The 19844-nt window shown below is 36.4% G+C and overlaps 1 long non-coding RNA gene across 1 annotated transcript; it reads right to left on the reverse strand.

Annotated features, from left to right (window-relative positions):
• Positions 1-1222: 1222 nt before the first annotated feature.
• On the reverse strand, positions 1223-4498 carry LOC118764684. Its single transcript, XR_005000492.1, has 3 exons — positions 4488-4498; positions 2365-2367; positions 1223-1324 (listed from the first exon to the last, which is right to left on the reverse strand). It is a non-coding gene; the product is annotated as an uncharacterized LOC118764684 (long non-coding RNA).
• Positions 4499-19844: the final 15346 nt, after the last annotated feature.

Genomic DNA, 19844 nt, shown 5'->3' on the forward strand with positions numbered 1-19844 from the left:
GTAAAGAGTAAACATCGTATGCATATTCATCCCTAAACAAGTATATATATATATATATATATATATATATATATATATATATATATATATATATATATATTTAAAAAAGGAGATGTGGAACACGAGTTGTGATATATAAAAAAAAGGAAATGAAGAAAATGCTGACAAAATAATTTAAGTAAGAGAGAGTGTATTTAATTAGGTGAAAGTTCTTTTTACCGGTTGCGCATTTGTTATGCTTATCAAAAGATATTTTTTAAAGAGAGATAGAGTTCCTTTCTGATAGATTTTTTCTCTTATCTTGAAGCGTTGCTGTGACTTCTGTCTCGTTTACGTCGGAGTTTATTATACACGCCTGGTCAAGTGGGAAGGCTTCAGCGTCTCGACAGTTACAACTGGGAGTGGGCTCATGTGGGTGCTAACAAGTGATAATGTTCTTCATATGAGTACCTTTTCAACACTGATATATATGTGTGTGTGTGTGTTGGTTTCAAATTTTGATGCTAGGCGAGCCAGTTCAGGGGAGTGTGTTGGTTTCAAATTTTGATGCTAGGTGAGCCAGTTTCAGGGGAGCGGGTACAGAGACCCTCAGTGTTGAAAAGGTACTCATATGAAGAACATTATCACTTGTTAGCACCCACATGAGCCCACTCCCAGTTGTAACTGTCGAGACGCTGAAGCCTTCCCACTTGACCAGGCGTGTATAATAAACTCCGACGTAAACGAGACAGAAGTCACAGCAACGCTTCAAGATTACCTATCCGTAAAGAAAAATTACATCGGGTTATGTGAAGGCGATTTCAAAAGACGTTACGCAAACCATCTATTTTCTTTCCGGCATATCGACAAAAGTAAAGTCACTAAGTTGACTAACCACATATGAGATTTGAAGACCAATGGACCACACATTGAATCAGTGGAGAATCGTAGAGAGATTCATGCTATATGTTAATGGATCTAAGAAATGCAAATTATGCGTAGCTGAAAGATCACATATTCTTTTTAGATCTAAGAATTTTACCAAACTACTGAATTCCGGATCCGAAATTCTCAGTAAGTGCATATATATGGACAAATTTCTTTTGGCGAAGTGGAGGACCCCTCCCCCTTAATTGAACAGCTCTCTCAAAGACTGTGAACCCCTCTCGCTTGAATTAATCTACAACAATTAGCTAAATTATGGCTTCACGTCAATGGGTACATAACTCTGAAATTCTTTTCTTTTTCCGTTTTTATTCACCCTTTCAATTTTTGCATCTACCTTCTTGTTTATTTTTATGAATTTTTTTTGTACCAGCATCCTGATTTGCAAATTCAACAAACCCTGTGCTGAGAGCCCGATGATTGTTTGGAAATACACGGCTTGTTATAAAAACCTGCCTAGACCCGCGTCTCCAATGCAAGGAACTGTTAGTAGCTCGTATCTTTATACTATGTACATTAAATGATATTTATTTTTCACCGGATAGAATACTTCTTTCGTTGATCTGACCATATCGGAACAGTAAGCTATACATACATACATACATACATACATACATACATACATACATACATACCAGGTTTATACCTGTAATTATTGGGACCCTGGGATAATTAACACACTGCCTAAATACCAATATTGAGAAATTAAGCTTCTTAAAACCAGAAAGGAGAAAGCTAATTCGAAGACTACAGATCCAATTCATCATTGGAACTGTAAAAATCTGTAAAACTTTCCAGAAGTTTATCATTTAAATATATATGAGCATGTCTAGACATGTGACTATATGCATGAAAATACATAAAACATACAAATCTGAACATACATACATACAAAAATACCCAGCTGTTGATGTTGAAATTCCAATGAAGGAACCTTGGAACTAGGTTAGAAAGCGGTTCTTTGTCTATTGGAAAGAAATCTTGAAATAAACTGAGTAATGACATACATACATACATGCATGCATATGCACGTACATACATACATACATACATGCAAACAGACAGACGTACGTACACACAAACACACACACACACGTACGCACATATACATAGACATACATATACATGTGCATATATACATATATATATATATGTATGTATATATGTGTATATACGCGTGCTTATGCACATGCATGAATGTACATACACACGTTTGTACATATATGTATGTATGTGTAGCATATCACCTTACATATATGTATATATATATATATACACACATACATCCCTATACATATAATATATATATATATATATATACACACACATATATATATATACGTATGTATGTAAATATATTATATGCATTATATACATGTGTGTGTGTATATCTATGTGTATGGATTGTGTATTTGTATATATTCACAAACATGCATACACACACTATCATAGACATGCATGCACACACGTACATTTCCATGCATATGTACATGTACGCATATCACTTCAATAAAAGCATGTTCTCTACATTAATTAGACACTCTATGAATATGCATTAAGTTAGTCCTGGAAACTGATTATTATTTCATTGCAGAAGGTGAATAAATACAATGGCATTGATTATAACTACACTGACAATTACGTTTCTCTTCATTCATACATGGTGTGTCAGTTTCCTGTGTAATTCCAACAACCATAAAATAAACAATAACAGCAGCAGCAGCAGCAGTAGCAGCAGCAACAACAGCAACAACAACAACAATGATACTTTTTCTTTCTAATTTTGGAACAATGCCGGCAATTTTGAGAGAAGAGGACAAGTCGATTGCATTGACCCCCGTACTGGTACATATTTTTTTATCGACCCCGAAAGGATTTAAGGATAAGTCGACTTCGGCGGAACTTGAACTCAGAACGTAAAGAGCCGGACGAAATGACGCTAAGTATTTTATCCGGCTGTCAGCGATTCTGCTTGCTCGCCGCCTTCATAATAATAATAATAATAATAATAATAATAATAATAATAATAATAATAATAATAATAATTATAATAATGATAATAATAATAATTATTAATAGGTCAGATATAGTTGTCACAGATCATGAAAAAAAAATGCTTTCTAATTGATGTATCAATATCAGCAGATGGCAACGTTTCTCTAAAAGAAATGGAGAAACTTTCAAAATACAAAGACCTGGAAATAGAGGTAACTCGAATGTGGAATCTAAAAACAGAAACAATTTACAGGCCTCCCCAGGCACCTCTAAAGTACTTTGAAGAGTGCCTTAGCAAAGTCAAGTCCTTCCTTCGGAAGTACCACTCCGGAAACATAATAGTGATGGGTGATTTTAACCTCCCTCATGTGAACTGGCCCACAAATACTCCGAAGTTGGGCAAGTGCTCTACATCAGATAGGGCAGCAGCAGAACTGCTCTTTAATCTGATGGATGAGTATTTCCTGACTCAGCTAGTGCTTGAACCAACGAGACAGAATAAAACGATCTTGGATCTGGTACTGACCAATCACTCTAGCTACGTTCACAGCATTTCAGTCGAAAAAACTCTCCTCTCAGACCACGACATGGTACTCTGCAATCTTAATTCCCGACGTATAAAAACCAAACCAGCCAATCCCACTCCATGGCACCCATTTGACAACATAAATTTCCACAAAGCGGACTGGGGAACAATCAGAAAGGATCTGTCTTCCATCGACTGGTCTTTTACTCTCAATTCCCCTCATATTGAGACCGCGTGGCAGCACTTTGAAACCATTGTCACCTACACATGCTCTAAACACGCTCCCAAGAAATCTACTAACACAAACAGAAACCGGCTCCCTAAAAAGAAAAAAACACTCATCAGGCGCATCAAAAGACTCAACAAAAAAATCAACCAATTAAAATATTCCCACACGCAACATCCACATTCAACAACAATGAAAAGACTGGAGCTGGAAAAACTTCATCTGCAGACTAACATGAAAACCTCCATTGAAAATCAAAGAGCTGTGGAGGAACAATGGGTAATCAAAAACATCAAACAGAACCCAAAAGTGTTCTATTCTTATGCAAATAAGCATAGAACCACTGTCTCACCTATTGGGCCATTGATTGATGAAAACGGCATTCCCCAACACGATGCTAAAGAAATGGCAGAAATACTGCAGAAACAATGTTGCTCTGTCTTCAGTGTTCCCACTGATATTGATGTGAGGGAAACGAACGAAGCTGACTCCCAACTCAAAATCGCAGACATAACCTTCACTGCCACCGACATCGTAGCAGCAATAAATGAGGTCAAACATTACTCCGCTGTAGGCCCTGATAGATTTCCCGCCAGTCTCCTGAAGGAATGTAGATATCAACTTGCAGTCCCTCTGACCAACCTCTGGAGAAACTCGTTAGACGCAGGTTATATACCGAAAAAGTTTCTATCCCAGTCGGTCATCCCGGTTTTCAAACAGGGAAACAGATCCCTCGCAGTCAACTATCGCCCAATCTCACTCACCTCCCACATCATTAAAGTGTTTGAAAGAGTGTTAAGATCAAGGATAGCTGACTTCCTGGAGACCCACAAACTCCTAAATTCAAATCAACATGGCTTTCGCTGTGGCAGGGACTGTCTAACACAGCTCTTACACCACATTGAAGATGTACTCAAAGCCTTGGGAACAGGTTCGAACTCTGACGTCATATACCTTGACTTCAGTAAAGCGTTCGACAGGGTAGACCATAACATCCTACTCTCAAAATTGGCAAATGTTGGAATCCGTGGAAAAGTTCTACACTGGATTCAGTATTTCCTAGCGAATAGAACACAACATGTAGTTGATGGAGTCCACTCAAACCCAGCAAAAGTCACCAGCGGTGTTCCCCAGGGAACTGTTTTGGGTCCGCTACTCTTCATAATTTATGTAAACGACCTTTCCAGTGTCGTACATCACTGCAAAGTGAAAATATTCGCTGATGACACTAAGCTCCAGCAAATCGTTAATGAAGAAGCAGACCGAACTCAACTCCAGTCTGACCTATATGCTGTGAGTCAATGGGCAGACAGAAACAAAATGCAACTGAATGAGGGAAAATTTGAGCTGATGCATTTTGGAAGAAATTCCTCACTAAAACAACCATACTCTCTTCCTTCAGGGGAACCGCTCACAGCCTCTAACAATATCAGAGACCTGGGTGTAATTGTTGATGACGATCTCAGTTGGAGTGCACACATCAACAAGAAGGTCGATACAGCTCGTAGGATGAGTTCCTAGATCTTAAGAACTTTCCGGTCCAGAGAACAAGGTGTCATCATACCACTTTTTTCATCCTTTGTACGGCCACACCTTGAATACTGCTGCCCACTGTGGTCTCCTCACACAAGACAAAACATCTCCAGAATTGAGTCACCCCAGAGGGCTCTCACTAAACAAATTGAAGGCATGGCTGCTCTCGACTATTGGGATCGCCTTAAAGCCTTGAAACTTTACTCCCTCCAGCGTCGCCGTGAGCGGTACATCATTTGTACGATGTGGAAAATATACCGCCAACTTTGCCCAAACGACCTAAACATTAGCTTCAAGGTTCATCCGAGACTTGGACCACGGGCTATACGTCCCCTGCCAAATTCAAGATCACAACATACATGTACACTGCAACATAATTTCTTTTCCTCAACAGGCCCTGCCCTATTTAACATTGTCCCGAGGGAGATCAAAGAGGAAAAGGATCCCATCAACTTCAAACAGAGTCTGGGTAGATTCCTTCAAAGAATACCAGATAAGCCACCCATAATTGGATACAACTCACCCAACAAGAACTCACTACTTGAACAAAACTGGATACAACTCACCCAACAAGAACTCACTACTTGAACAAAACTTGACTTAAACAGGATTCGAATAATCCTATCAGGTGGTGCTATTAAGTTAGACATGGCCTGGACCAATCTCTGGTCGAAACATATCTAAGTTCTAAGTTCTAAGTTTTATCATAGTAGGTGCATTAGGCAGGATAAAAAAATATTCAGACAATTACATAACAAAAACTTTAGGACTTACAAATATATACAACATACAGAAAATTGCTCTACTGGGCACTGCACACATCCTACGCAAAACACTTTCAATACAGTAACCGCAAGAGCATCACAGCAAACCACAGCACATACCCAAGGCGCACAGAGCTGCGCTCGGTAGTGAAGTGAAAGCACGCTATAAAAATAAAACTACTGAATAATAATAATAATAATAATAATAATAATAATAATAATAATAATAAAAAAACTACTGAATAATAATAATAATGATAATAATAATAATAATAACCCAAAATGTCAGAAATAACCCAAAATGGTGAAATTCAAAAGATAGTGCTCATGGGAACTGCTCATATCCTACGCAAAATACTCTCTATGTAATCCCAAGGTTTAAAACAAACTTTTTTTTTATGTATTAGACATTCACTAGTACAACACCAAAAAAACCCCCAAATATATGGCACACTAGGCATAACAACAACGTGAACTTCCAACCTGTTGTCTCTTGAGGTCTTTGGGTGAGACTTGGAGCCAACTTGTACAGACATAAAGCAAAAGTCAAACATAGAATAATAATAATAATAATAATAATAATAATAATAATAATAATAATAATAATAATGATAATAATAATAATAATAATAATAATAATAATAATGATAATAATGATAGAGCCCAGTAGAACTTACAAAAGGTTTGCCTCCTTAGCGAATAGCATGGTACCGTAGGCTGCAGGTAATAAGCCTACTACGCATACAAGACTCCAAAAGCTCAAAAAAAAAAAACTGTGATAAAGAGAAAATAATAATAATAATAATAATCATAGCACTAAGAATCTAGAAAAGAACAAGACCCCCAATTTACTCCAAATAGACAAGTCACTAAACAATGTGAGCGGGAGGAGGACTCGCCATCACTACTCCACTCATCTTGACACACATAATTAATCATTCTTAATTCTAACAGTCAGTCTAAAGCTACGCTGTTATTGTAGATCATTAGCCACGATAATGTCGTCGCTCTCACTCATCTTTCGTGTTATTGGAGGGTGGCATTTCCATCTCTCCACTCACCCATTCATGTTGTACTAGAAGAATTTGATGAGCACTTGTCCAATGAGTGAACGCTTTGTCCTCAAACTTTGTCCACATCTGATGATATAAACTAGCAAATTAACAACGCATGGATGCTGAACGAGTCCGTTTTGGACGGTTTTGTCGACTTGCGCACATCTCAGAGATATTCGGCTACCAGTGACACCGACACGGCAATGAGGAGTGATTGCAGAGTTTATCACGAACAAACAATATATCCCTCCCTTCTAAGAATGGTAACCCAAGGACGTTTGCAAATTATCCATAATAAGTGACCTGAAATATCACCTAGGAGACTCTTCAGAATATCCTAGTTGGTGTTTAGAATCGCTCCGAAGCAATTGCCACTCGTATATTCCATTAACTCTCTTTATAATGCGATGGTAGACTTTCCATCGACCATACGGTCCAGTTGGTAAAGTGAAATAAGAATAACACGAATGATGTGACGTTGACAATAGAAACAAAGATTAAAATAACATGCAGACAAAAGTCACAAGAATTACAAATATATGCAACATACAAAAGAGCCCAGCATTACTAGGTGCTGCAAACACTTTACGTAGAATACTGTCAATACAATATAAATAGAAAACCAAAAACAATGTATTGCACATATGGAAGAAATTCAGAGCCGCCATTTGTAGTGCAGTGAATGCGTTCTATGAAGAATAATAACGATAATAATAATTATAGCAATAGTTAAATAATAGAAATAGCAATGATTGCAATTATAATAATAATAATAACATATCATTGTTGAAGAGGAATATGATTATATTATAAATATAAGGTACAATTGCATTTATGATAATGAATATACACGTTCGCACAGATACAGATCAATCAATCAATCAATCAATCAATCAATCAATCTATCTATCTATCTATCTATCTATCTATCTATCTATCTATCTATCTATCTATCTATCTATCTATCTATCTATCTATCTATCTATCTATCTATCTATCTGTCTATCTATCTATCTATCTATCTATCTATCTATCTATCTATCTATCTATCTATCTATCTATCTATCTATCTATCTATCAACTTTAGGCCCATCACTCTGCTTAATGCAGACTTGAAAATTTTGGCCAAGGTGCTAGCCAAGAGGTTGGCGCTTGTCATCGAGAAACTGGTCGACAAGGCGCAAACATGCGCCGTGCCGGGCCGGACCATCCATGACAACCTCCACCTGATGCGCTACATCATAGACAGGGTAGTTAACGAACCTGGCATGGGTGGGGCGCTGATCAATTTGGATCAATCGAAAGCCGTGGATAGGGTGGACCATCGATACTTGGAGGCGGTCCTCAGAGCGGCTGGCTTCGGTCCCGTCTTCCGCGGCTGGATAGCCGCTTTGTACAGAGGCATCCGTTCGGTAATTCGCGTGAATGGACATCTATCGAGACCCTTCGACATCGCACGTTCGGTCCGTCAGGGATGCCCCCTCTCGTCGCTTCTATACGTATTGACTCTCGAGCCATTATTGCGGAAGCTGGCAACTTTGAGGGGCATCCCGCGAGAATTGGGATGCGGGACGAGCGGGTCTGCATACGCGGTCGACGTCACCATCATAGTGTATAGCCACGAGCACATCGAGCAGGTCGGCGAGACACTGAAAAACTACGAAGCGGTGACAGGAACGAAAATCAACCGGGAAAAGTCAGTGGGCTTGCGACTAGGCACCTGGAGAAGCAAGCCCATGCCGTCCACCAGCGTCTCTGTCGTGGGACGCTGGACCGACGGCCCGGTTGAGTTGCTCGGGGTCTGGTTTGGTCCGGACCTCCAAGTGGAGAAGAACTGGAACGAGATAACGAGTAGGGTGGTCACTCTCGCCCGGCAATGGGCCGAGAGGAAACTGTCCCTAAAAGGTCGGGCGGAGGTGGCGAACACGTACATCGCGTCCGTCATCTACTACCGCCTGACCGTTGTGCCTTGTCCCGACCCTACCATCACCAAACTACAACGCATTCTCTTTCGCTTCTTGTGGAAAGGATGCGTCCCGATGGTCAGGCGATCCATTTGCTGTCAACACCCGTTAAGGAGGACTGGGCATGCCGTGGTTGATGATGCGCAGACACGCGCTGAGACTGCGACATCTCAGGCTCTTCGTAGATGACAGTGAACAGGTGTGGTCGCCGTTTGTGAGGCACGCTCTCCCGCAGTTCGTCTCCATGACCGAACTGCAGTCGTGGATCAAAAAGAGGCCGAGGAAGGGCGAATGGCACCGCGAGTGTCGCGTTGCTCTCAAGCAACTCTGCCGTCCTGGGTCGACCGTGAGTGACTTCAACACAACCAAAGCATTCTATAGGGGATTAGTGGAGGGGAGGTACGACGACGAGCTCGGGGCGAACCTGGACGTCGACGAGGAGTACCTGACCCGCCTGTTCAGGACGACTTTCGGGCCAGGGCCCATGGACAACTTCCAGAGATCCCTGGCCTGGCAGTGCTACCGAGAAGCGCTACCCGTTCGGGATAAGCTCTACAGACACGGCTCGAGAAACACGGGGCCGACCTGCCCGAGATGCGGTCAGAGCGACGAAACCGTTCTGCACGCACTCATGCAGTGTCCAACAATTTCCGACCTGTGGGCTTATGTCGAACAACTGCTGTCACGTGTGGGACGAGTCGGTTTATCAGCTGAGTCTATCGTCAATATTGTCACGCCTCCCTCCTTCAAACGGGAAGGAAGAGCTATTTTCATCATCCTTGTGGCTATGGCGAAAGAAAGTATCTGGTGGACGCGTCTGAAAGGATTGGAGACAAACACTTTCCTCTCTGGTCAATCTCTCATCAACTTCTTCAAGTACCACTTGAAAAGGAAAGTGAGAGTAGAGAGGCAAGTTTTGTCTAGCGAATGTTTTAAAAAAAGATGGGTGAATGTAGCAAGGATGGCACGTATGAATGACGAAGCCACCTTGAGCATAATCCTATGAACCCAGAAATTGAAAACAGAGGGTTACCGACTTGCAAACAAATGTGGTAACATATAACAATATTGACCGAGGTTACCGTGGTCTTTTTCGTAGGCTTTTCTTCCCACGGATAAACCTTACTTGCTTTCCCCTTTACACCATATATCATAACACTGTGATACACGATCCCTATTGATCGTTTTTTTTCCTCTTCCCCTTTTTTTCCCCTTTTTTCTTCTTTTTTCATTTCTCTTTTCTTTTGTTCCTTTTCTTTTTTTTATTTTCTTTTTCTTTTTTCTTTTTTCTTTTATTTATTTATTTTTTTTGTTCTTTTCTTCCCTTTTACGATCCCTCTTGATCGAAAACCTTTCTTTTTTTCATCCCCCAAAAGAAAAGCTCTACCTTGTAACTTGTCCCATCTGTGTGCAGCCCTGTGTGGCCAATAAAGAAACTTATCTATCTATCTATCTATCTATCTATCTATCTATCTATCTATCTATCTATCTATCTATCTATCTATCTATCTATCTATCTATCTATCTATCTATCTATCTATCTGCCTGTCTCTCTGTTTACCTGCCCGCCTACCTGTCTGACTGTCTTTCACCCTCTTTCTGAATATGTTTATGCCATGGAATCTCCCAAAACTAGGCATTATCCATGCCTTAAATGACTACCTATGAAGAAAACCAACCAATATCAATGTAAGTAATCTCAACAAATCATGAATCAACAAACACTTTGCTCTTTAATAGAATGAAAGACAACTCAAAATAACGAGACTGAGATATAGAAAATTCACGTGAAAAACATAAACGCTGCCTGGGAACATATATACATATGTATACATACATACATTCATACATAGATACATACATACATACATACATACATACATACATACATACATATGTACATACGTACATATATATATATATATATATATATATATATATACATACACACACACACACACCCACACACACACATACATATATATGCATACATATATACATGCATACATACATATATACATATATTCATACATACATATACATACATATATAATATATATATATATATATATATATATATATATATATATATATATATATATATAGGCTTTTCTATATGTTTGTATATGTATATATGTATACATATACCTATATACATATTTGTATACATATACATATATATATTCATACATACATGAATACACACGCACACACATGTATATGTGTGTGTACACACAACAAACATAGATAATTCTCTCTACACCTCCCAATATACTTTTTAACGCACGTACACATGGATACATTACCTATATACAGTCCCACACTCATATATATATGCATATATGTATATGTATACACACACGCGCACACACGTACACAAACACATACACACATATAAGTACATGATAATAGTTATGTTTTCAAATAAAAATCATCAACGGAGAGAAAAAAAAAAACTCAATATAAACATGAAGTAACGTATATTTATTCCAACTAAATAATTTGATGCACTTCAAGCATCGTCTGTCGATTTTTCAAACATTATGGTAAAGTATTCAGAGCAATTGAGAATTTATACACACGCACACACACACACACACACACACTCATACACATTTTGATATCTATCTATCTATCTATCTATCTATCTATCTATCTATCTATCTATCTATCTATCTATCTATCTATCTATCTATCTTCTTTCTTTCTTTCTTTCTATCTATCTATTTACATGTATGTACGATGAATGTGTGTGTGCGTGCATGCGCGCATGCGTTTGTGTTTGTTATAAATTCAACGCGGAGTTGGAAAAGTTCCAGTAAATGCTATTAGGTACGCCTTAATATTTATATAAAGAAACAATTTTTGTCCACAATTAGATTTGATTGAAATTAATGCTTTTATTTCATTGAGTGACCTCCACTTTTATCTCTTACACTGGAGGCAACGGAGGTACGCGAGAAGTGAGTACATATATTACACTATTACCATCAATTCAAATTCAACAAGACTTTGTTTTGTTTTTACTCTTAAATCAATATTTCTTATGGAATATACGATGTACTATTTCCACCTTCATATAGATTTCACTTTGTTCTAGCTTCTTCATATTTATACCCAAGACATAATCTTTTATTAGTTTCATAAAATAATTACATAAAAGTCAGTATAATCTTTACAATCTTATTTTCTATTCAATTACAAAGCCGTTAGCATAAACCAAAGGTATTTACTTCTCCCCTCTTCTTCTTCATCTTCTTCATCTTCTTCATCTTCTTCATCTTCCTCATCTTCCTCATCTTCTTCTTCTTCTTCTTCTTCTTCTTCTTCTTCTTCTCCTCCCCTCCTTCTCCTCCCCTCCTTCTCCTCCCCCTCCTCCTCCCCTTCTTCTTCTCTTCTTCTTCTTCTCCTCCTCCTCTTCTTCTTCTTCTTCTTCTTCTTCTTCTTCTTAATCTAATATACCTACTTTGTTATGGAAATAGAAACAGTTTGTATTTAAATACAGTTATTTTTACATGCAGCATTTAATTAAAAAAAAAGTCTAATAATTTTCTTTGCACCCGCATGGCTTCTTTAAGTCCGTTCCTATTATCTACAAAGATGAAAGACAAATTTTCTCACGTAGTACCTGCTTCCAGAGATTTTGTTTATCATCTCTGATAACTTTTTACTTCTCATTCTATTCTATTTCCATTCTATAACTTTAGTACTGCCACTTAAATTTTTCTTTTATACGGGTCTATATAATAACCAAGCTCCTAACTCACTGATCCTCCTGTATTTTCTTTCATCCAAAGCCAGGAAATGATCGAAAAAGAACGCCAGTGTAACCAGGAGAACCCTCGAAGCTATATACACTATACATGCTTTCATTCTGAGATATTAACTGAAAAATGCAATGTCTATGCTTAAGAACATTTAGGATTTAAAGGAAATGACATAAACATGATAATAAAATGGGAAATAATATTCTGGGTACTCACTTATATAAACACTTCCAGAATATTCTCCATTTGCATCCCAGAAAAATACATCATTATCACGCAAATAAGATCATATCACGCTACAGATTATATCGACCACAGTGTTCAACTGGTATTTATTTTATCGACCCCAGAAAGATGAAAGGCAAAGTTGCCCCCGGGGACATCCGAATCCAGAACATAAAGACAAAACCAATCAAATATTACAATAAAATATGTAAATTGTGCACTGCGATTTTGTTTTCTATGTCCCTCCATTTTTTCAGTTAATTTCTACCTGTATTTACAATACAAATAATCACAAAAAGTTTAGTATAGAGCGTAACCCGTGAAACAGTCTATTGCAACATTAATACCATGTCTTGTTAGGTCCTATCTTATTTATTTTCAATATAGTGTATATTTTTGTACATATTTTAATATTTTTCTAATAATATTTTTCTAATATGTAAAACAGCAGTTTATACCAAATGTATCTAAAGACTTCAACAAACCGGATTCTTTATATTCTAGCCAACTATGATGGTCTTAAAATAACTCGACTAAAAAGAAGTAAATATAGAATGCTTCCGATTTTTCGTAAATAAAATTGTTCTTTCTCAAATAATAGTTACACATGAACTTTAAAACTGTCATGTACAATTGTAAACATAGATGTCAAGGAAGTTAATCCACGGTATATCTCTTTTTATATGTTCGCCAGGAATTAAAACTTTTTATCTCCTTACTCTACGTATATAAAAAAATAAAAACGAAACAAAGATACTTCGGAAAAATATTTTTTATAGGACTTTTTCTATACTTCTGACGAAGAGCTCCGCTCGAAACGTGAAATCCTCTTTCTTTTCTTTACTTTCCTGAGCGTACTTATTCCACGTCCTCGCGTTGTTGTTTTTTCTTGTTTATTCTTGCTTGTTCATGTTTGGATTAACTATATATATACATACATACATAATATATATATATATATATATATATATATATATATATATATATATAATATATATATATATGTATGTATATATATATATATATATATATATATATATATATATATATATATATTATATAATATATATGTATATATATATATTGTGTATATATATATGTATATATATATGTATATACATACATATATATATATATATATATATATATATACATATATATATATATATATATATATATATATATAATATATAGTATATATATATATATATATATATATATATATATATATATATATATATATATAATATATATATATATATATGACTCACCTGAACAACACCCATATGGACGCAGAGGTGAAAATAAAAGATTTCACCATTGTTCGTGCGGATCGCACAGACCGAAATAAGGGAGGGACAGCCATCTTTATCCATGACTCCTTTTCACTTGATGCCAAGGACACATTTTCCAATACCTACTGTGAATCGGTATCAGTATACAACAAAGCCAAGGACATAACCATTGTTGGTCTTTACAGGCCTCCCCAGGCACCTCTAAAGTACTTTGAAGAGTGCCTTAGCAAAGTCAAGTCCTTCCTTCGGAAGTACCACTCCGGAAACATAATAGTGATGGGTGATTTTAACCTCCCTCATGTGAACTGGCCCACAAATACTCCGAAGTTGGGCAAGTGCTCTACATCAGATAGGGCAGCAGCAGAACTGCTCTTTAATCTGATGGATGAGTATTTCCTGACTCAGCTAGTGCTTGAACCAACGAGACAGAATAAAACGATCTTGGATCTGGTACTGACCAATCACTCTAGCTACGTTCACAGCATTTCAGTCGAAAAAAACTCTCCTCTCAGACCACGACATGGTACTCTGCAATCTTAATTCCCGACGTATAAAAACCAAACCAGCCAATCCCACTCCATGGCACCCATTTGACAACATAAATTTCCACAAAGCGGACTGGGGAACAATCAGAAAGGATCTGTCTTCCATCGACTGGTCTTTTACTCTCAATTCCCCTCATATTGAGACCGCGTGGCAGCACTTTGAAACCATTGTCACCGACACATGCTCTAAACACGCTCCCAAGAAATCTACTAACACAAACAGAAAACCGGCTCCCTAAAAAGAAAAAAACACTCATCAGGCGCATCAAAAGACTCAACAAAAAAATCAACCAATTAAAATATTCCCACACGCAACATCCACATTCAACAACAATGAAAAGACTGGAGCTGGAAAAACTTCATCTGCAGACTAACATGAAACCTCCATTGAAAATCAAAGAGCTGTGGAGGAACAATGGGTAATCAAAAACATCAAACAGAACCCAAAAGTGTTCTATTCTTATGCAAATAAGCATAGAACCACTGTCTCACCTATTGGGCCATTGATTGATGAAAACGGCATTCCCCAACACGATGCTAAAGAAATGGCAGAAATACTGCAGAAACAATATTGCTCTGTCTTCAGTGTTCCCACTGATATTGATGTGAGGGAAACGAACGAAGCTGACTCCCAACACAAAATCGCAGACATAACCTTCACTGCCACCGACATCGTAGCAGCAATAAATGAGGTCAAACATTACTCTGCTGTAGGCCCTGATAGATTTCCCGCCAGTCTCCTGAAGGAATGTAGATATCAACTTGCAGTCCCTCTGACCAACCTCTGGAGAAACTCGTTAGACGCAGGTTATATACCGAAAAAGTTTCTATCCCAGTCGGTCATCCCGGTTTTCAAACAGGGAAACAGATCCCTCGCAGTCAACTATCGCCCAATCTCACTCACCTCCCACATCATTAAAGTGTTGAAAGAGTGTTAAGATCAAGGATAGCTGACTTCCTGGAGACCCACAAACTCCTAAATTCAAATCAACATGGCTTTCGCTGTGGCAGGGACTGTCTAACACAGCTCTTACACCACATTGAAGATGTACTCAAAGCCTTGGGAACAGGTTCGAACTCTGACGTCATATACCTTGACTTCAGTAAAGCGTTCGACAGGGTAGACCATAACATCCTACTCTCAAAATTGGCAAATGTTGGAATCCGTGGAAAAGTTCTACACTGGATTCAGTATTTCCTAGCGAATAGAACACAACATGTTGTAGTTGATGGAGTCCACTCAAACCCAGCAAAAGTCACCAGCGGTGTTCCCCAGGGAACTGTTTTGGGTCCGCTACTCTTCATAATTTATGTAAACGACCTTTCCAGTGTCGTACATCACTGCAAAGTGAAAATATTCGCCGATGACACTAAGCTCCAGCAAATCGTCAATGAAGAAGCAGACCGAACTCAACTCCAGTCTGACCTATATGCTGTGAGTCAATGGGCAGACAGAAACAAAATGCAACTGAATGAGGGAAAATTTGAGCTGATGCATTTTGGAAGAAATTCCTCACTAAAACAACCATACTCTCTTCCTTCAGGGGAACCGCTCACAGCCTCTAACAATATCAGAGACCTGGGTGTAATTGTTGATGACGATCTCAGTTGGAGTGCACACATCAACAAGAAGGTCGATACAGCTCGTAGGATGAGTTCCTGGATCTTAAGAACTTTCCGGTCCAGAGAACAAGGTGTCATCATACCACTTTTTTCATCCTTTGTACGGCCACACCTTGAATACTGCTGCCCACTGTGGTCTCCTCACACAAGACAAAACATCTCCAGAATTGAGTCACCCCGAGGGCTCTCACTAAACAAATTGAAGGCATGGCTGCTCTCGACTATTGGGATCGCCTTAAAGCCTTGAAACTTTACTCCCTCCAGCGTCGCCGTGAGCGGTACATCATTTGTACGATGTGGAAAATATACCGCCAACTTTGCCCAAACGACCTAAACATTAGCTTCAAGGTTCATCCGAGACTTGGACCACGGGCTATACGTCCCCTGCCAAATTCAAGATCACAACACACATGTACACTGCAACATAATTTTTTTCCTCAACAGGCCCTGCCCTATTTAACATTGTCCCGAGGGAGATCAAAGAGGAAAAGGATCCCATCAACTTCAAACAGAGTCTGGATAGATTCCTTCAAAGAATACCAGACAAGCCACCCATAATTGGATACAACTCACCCAACAAGAACTCACTTCTTGAACAAAACTGGATACAACTCACCCAACAAGAACTCACTACTTGAACAAAACTTGACTTAAACAGGATTCGAATAATCCTATCAGGTGGTGCTATTAAGTTAGACATGGCCTGGACCAATCTCTGGTCGAAACATATCTAAGTTTTATCTAAGTTTTATATGTATATATATATATATATGTGTATTTATATATATATGTATATACATATATGTGTATATATATATATACATACTATATATATATATATATATATATATATATATATATAAGGTAAATAAGAAAATGGAGAGGATATAAAATCGACAAAACCATACGAATCGATTTTAAATATCTCCATTTTCTTATTTGCCTTATAAATCCTGGGTAAATTTCCAGTTTACCCCCGACTTACTCAGTATTCAAATGCAATATTGCCATGCAACAGCAAGCAATTGGTTAAAAATACGTAGGCACACATCCAGTAGTATATTGGATATTTAGTATCCCTTAGGTGGTTTCTTAACCCCTAACTCATACAGACATACACCCCCCCACATATATATATATGTCTGTATGAGTTAGAGGTTAAGAAACCACCTAAGGGATACTGGATGTGTGCCTACGTATTTTTAACCAAGTGCTTGCTGTTGAATGGCAATATTGCATTTTTATGGTTTTGTCGATTTTATATCCTCTCCATTTTCTTAGTTACCTTATAGATTCATATAATCTTTACTTTGTAAATTATTAGATTTTATCATTTGTGAATTTTTTTCTCCGTTGATTTCGTTTATATATCTTTTTGCATTTTGTCATTCATTCGCATTTGTTTACGTCCACTTTTAACTATAGTTTTTTATTCGAATATATTTATTTGTCATTCTTTTCATTATTATATCATCACTAGTAAATATTTTAATTTTCATTCCTACATATTATTAATTTATATGAAGGTTTATAGGCTAAGTCACGTTTGAATTTAGTTTTGTAAATTTTTTATTTTTTATTTTTAGTCAATGAATTTTTTAATTTTTAATCAATTAAATTATGGCTTGCACAGCAAGGTTCGGCGAATTTATTTGCACATACGCATACTTGTCTGTTAATTATTATCGTAACTGTTAAAATATTAAAATATAGAAATTGGTATTGAATTATAATAAAGTTATTTAGAGACCTGATGATTGGGCTTACATTTAAGAAATGTTCCTGTAAAAGACTGCGTGTTTAAGGAACGGTAAAAGAACCTCAAGAAACACGTGTAGCAGAGAAATTTAGAAATGATTAGTAAGTACTAAAATAAAATTCTTTCATGTGGTGTGATGTATATTAGGATTTGATGTTTTGCATGAGGACTTCTATCTCTAAATAACAAATATTTCCTTAATGAGAATAATTCATTTTATTTGAATCCCTGTGATGCCGGAATTTTTATTCCCTGATAAATAAAATAATCTATATATATATATATAAAAATTATAATTTAGGGTATCTAAGAGATACCTCCACGCTGGAAATAGCAGCCAAAACTTGACTCTAAAACCACATTAAATGTTCATACAGCACTAGAAGAGAAGACAAAAGGACAAGATGAACTAGCAAAAAATTACTGGATAATTCCAGATCCTGGATTTCTGACTTTGCATAAGAAATACTTTGCTTCATCAGTGGTATATACACAGATAGTTACATAAATACACACATATATATACATATAACATACGAATACTTACATATATTACGAAAATTTATATATATATATATATATATATATATATATATATATTATTATTATTATTATATTATATTATTATATTATTATATTATTATTATTATTATTATTATTATTATTATTTGAGGGAATAAAATCCAAACTTACAAGGAAAAAATTCAATTTAGAAATACTAAATCAAATTTCACATAATATATAAAAAATTAGAAAAAAACCTACCTTTTATCAATTCAAAATGAACAATTAAATTACACCATCTAGAAAATTACATATAATAGAAAAATTAAAATTAAAATAACAATAAAATGTCAAAGATTAAGTAAATTGAAAAAAATAATAATAAAAACGTGTATAATAGGTAGAAAAGCGACACGTGTTTCGTGGCTATATTTAAGAAATGATTATAGTAGTAGAGAAATCACTTGCATATAAATATAGTCCCTCATCAGTTTAACAATAAACTATAACAATAAAATAATTAATTAATAAATATATTTTAATATATATATATATAAAAGATTTGTTTTATTTATATTCCTGAGCGCCATACTAATACAATTGTTTGTTTGTACTCCACCTGCCTTCGTCTTTTGTTTATTTTCATAAAGCTTCCCGTTATATATATATATATGAAAATACTAAATATACATAAGTGAAAAATAAAATAATACTTAAATAATTAAATACTTTAAAATTAAATAAAATACACAAAACTACTACAAGTCATTAAATTGTAATCAAAATAAGAAATGGTTCAAATATAGACAAACTCCTTAAATAAGCTAACCATATAATAAATATACATGCTTAGTATCTATAGATTTAATATAACAATCTATAACAAAGTTGACTGAATAGCAAATAATACCTAATTAACTTAAAATTTAATATTACAAATACATAAGCCACCTAATAATAAAATAATATATTGTCTGCCGAAATTAAATTAAATGTAATGCGTTCCTAAACACCAAGTTTTGAAGTGATTCTTTCTCACGACAGTAGACTCACCATGGCAAGCATTCAAAACATCTTCATCATGGACGGCAACACATTGAAGTTTTAAAGGCTGACGCAAATTTTTTAGCTTGATGTAA

Source organism: Octopus sinensis, linkage group LG9 (assembly GCF_006345805.1).
Source record: "Octopus sinensis linkage group LG9, ASM634580v1, whole genome shotgun sequence".
Taxonomy (NCBI): domain Eukaryota; kingdom Metazoa; phylum Mollusca; class Cephalopoda; order Octopoda; family Octopodidae; genus Octopus; species Octopus sinensis.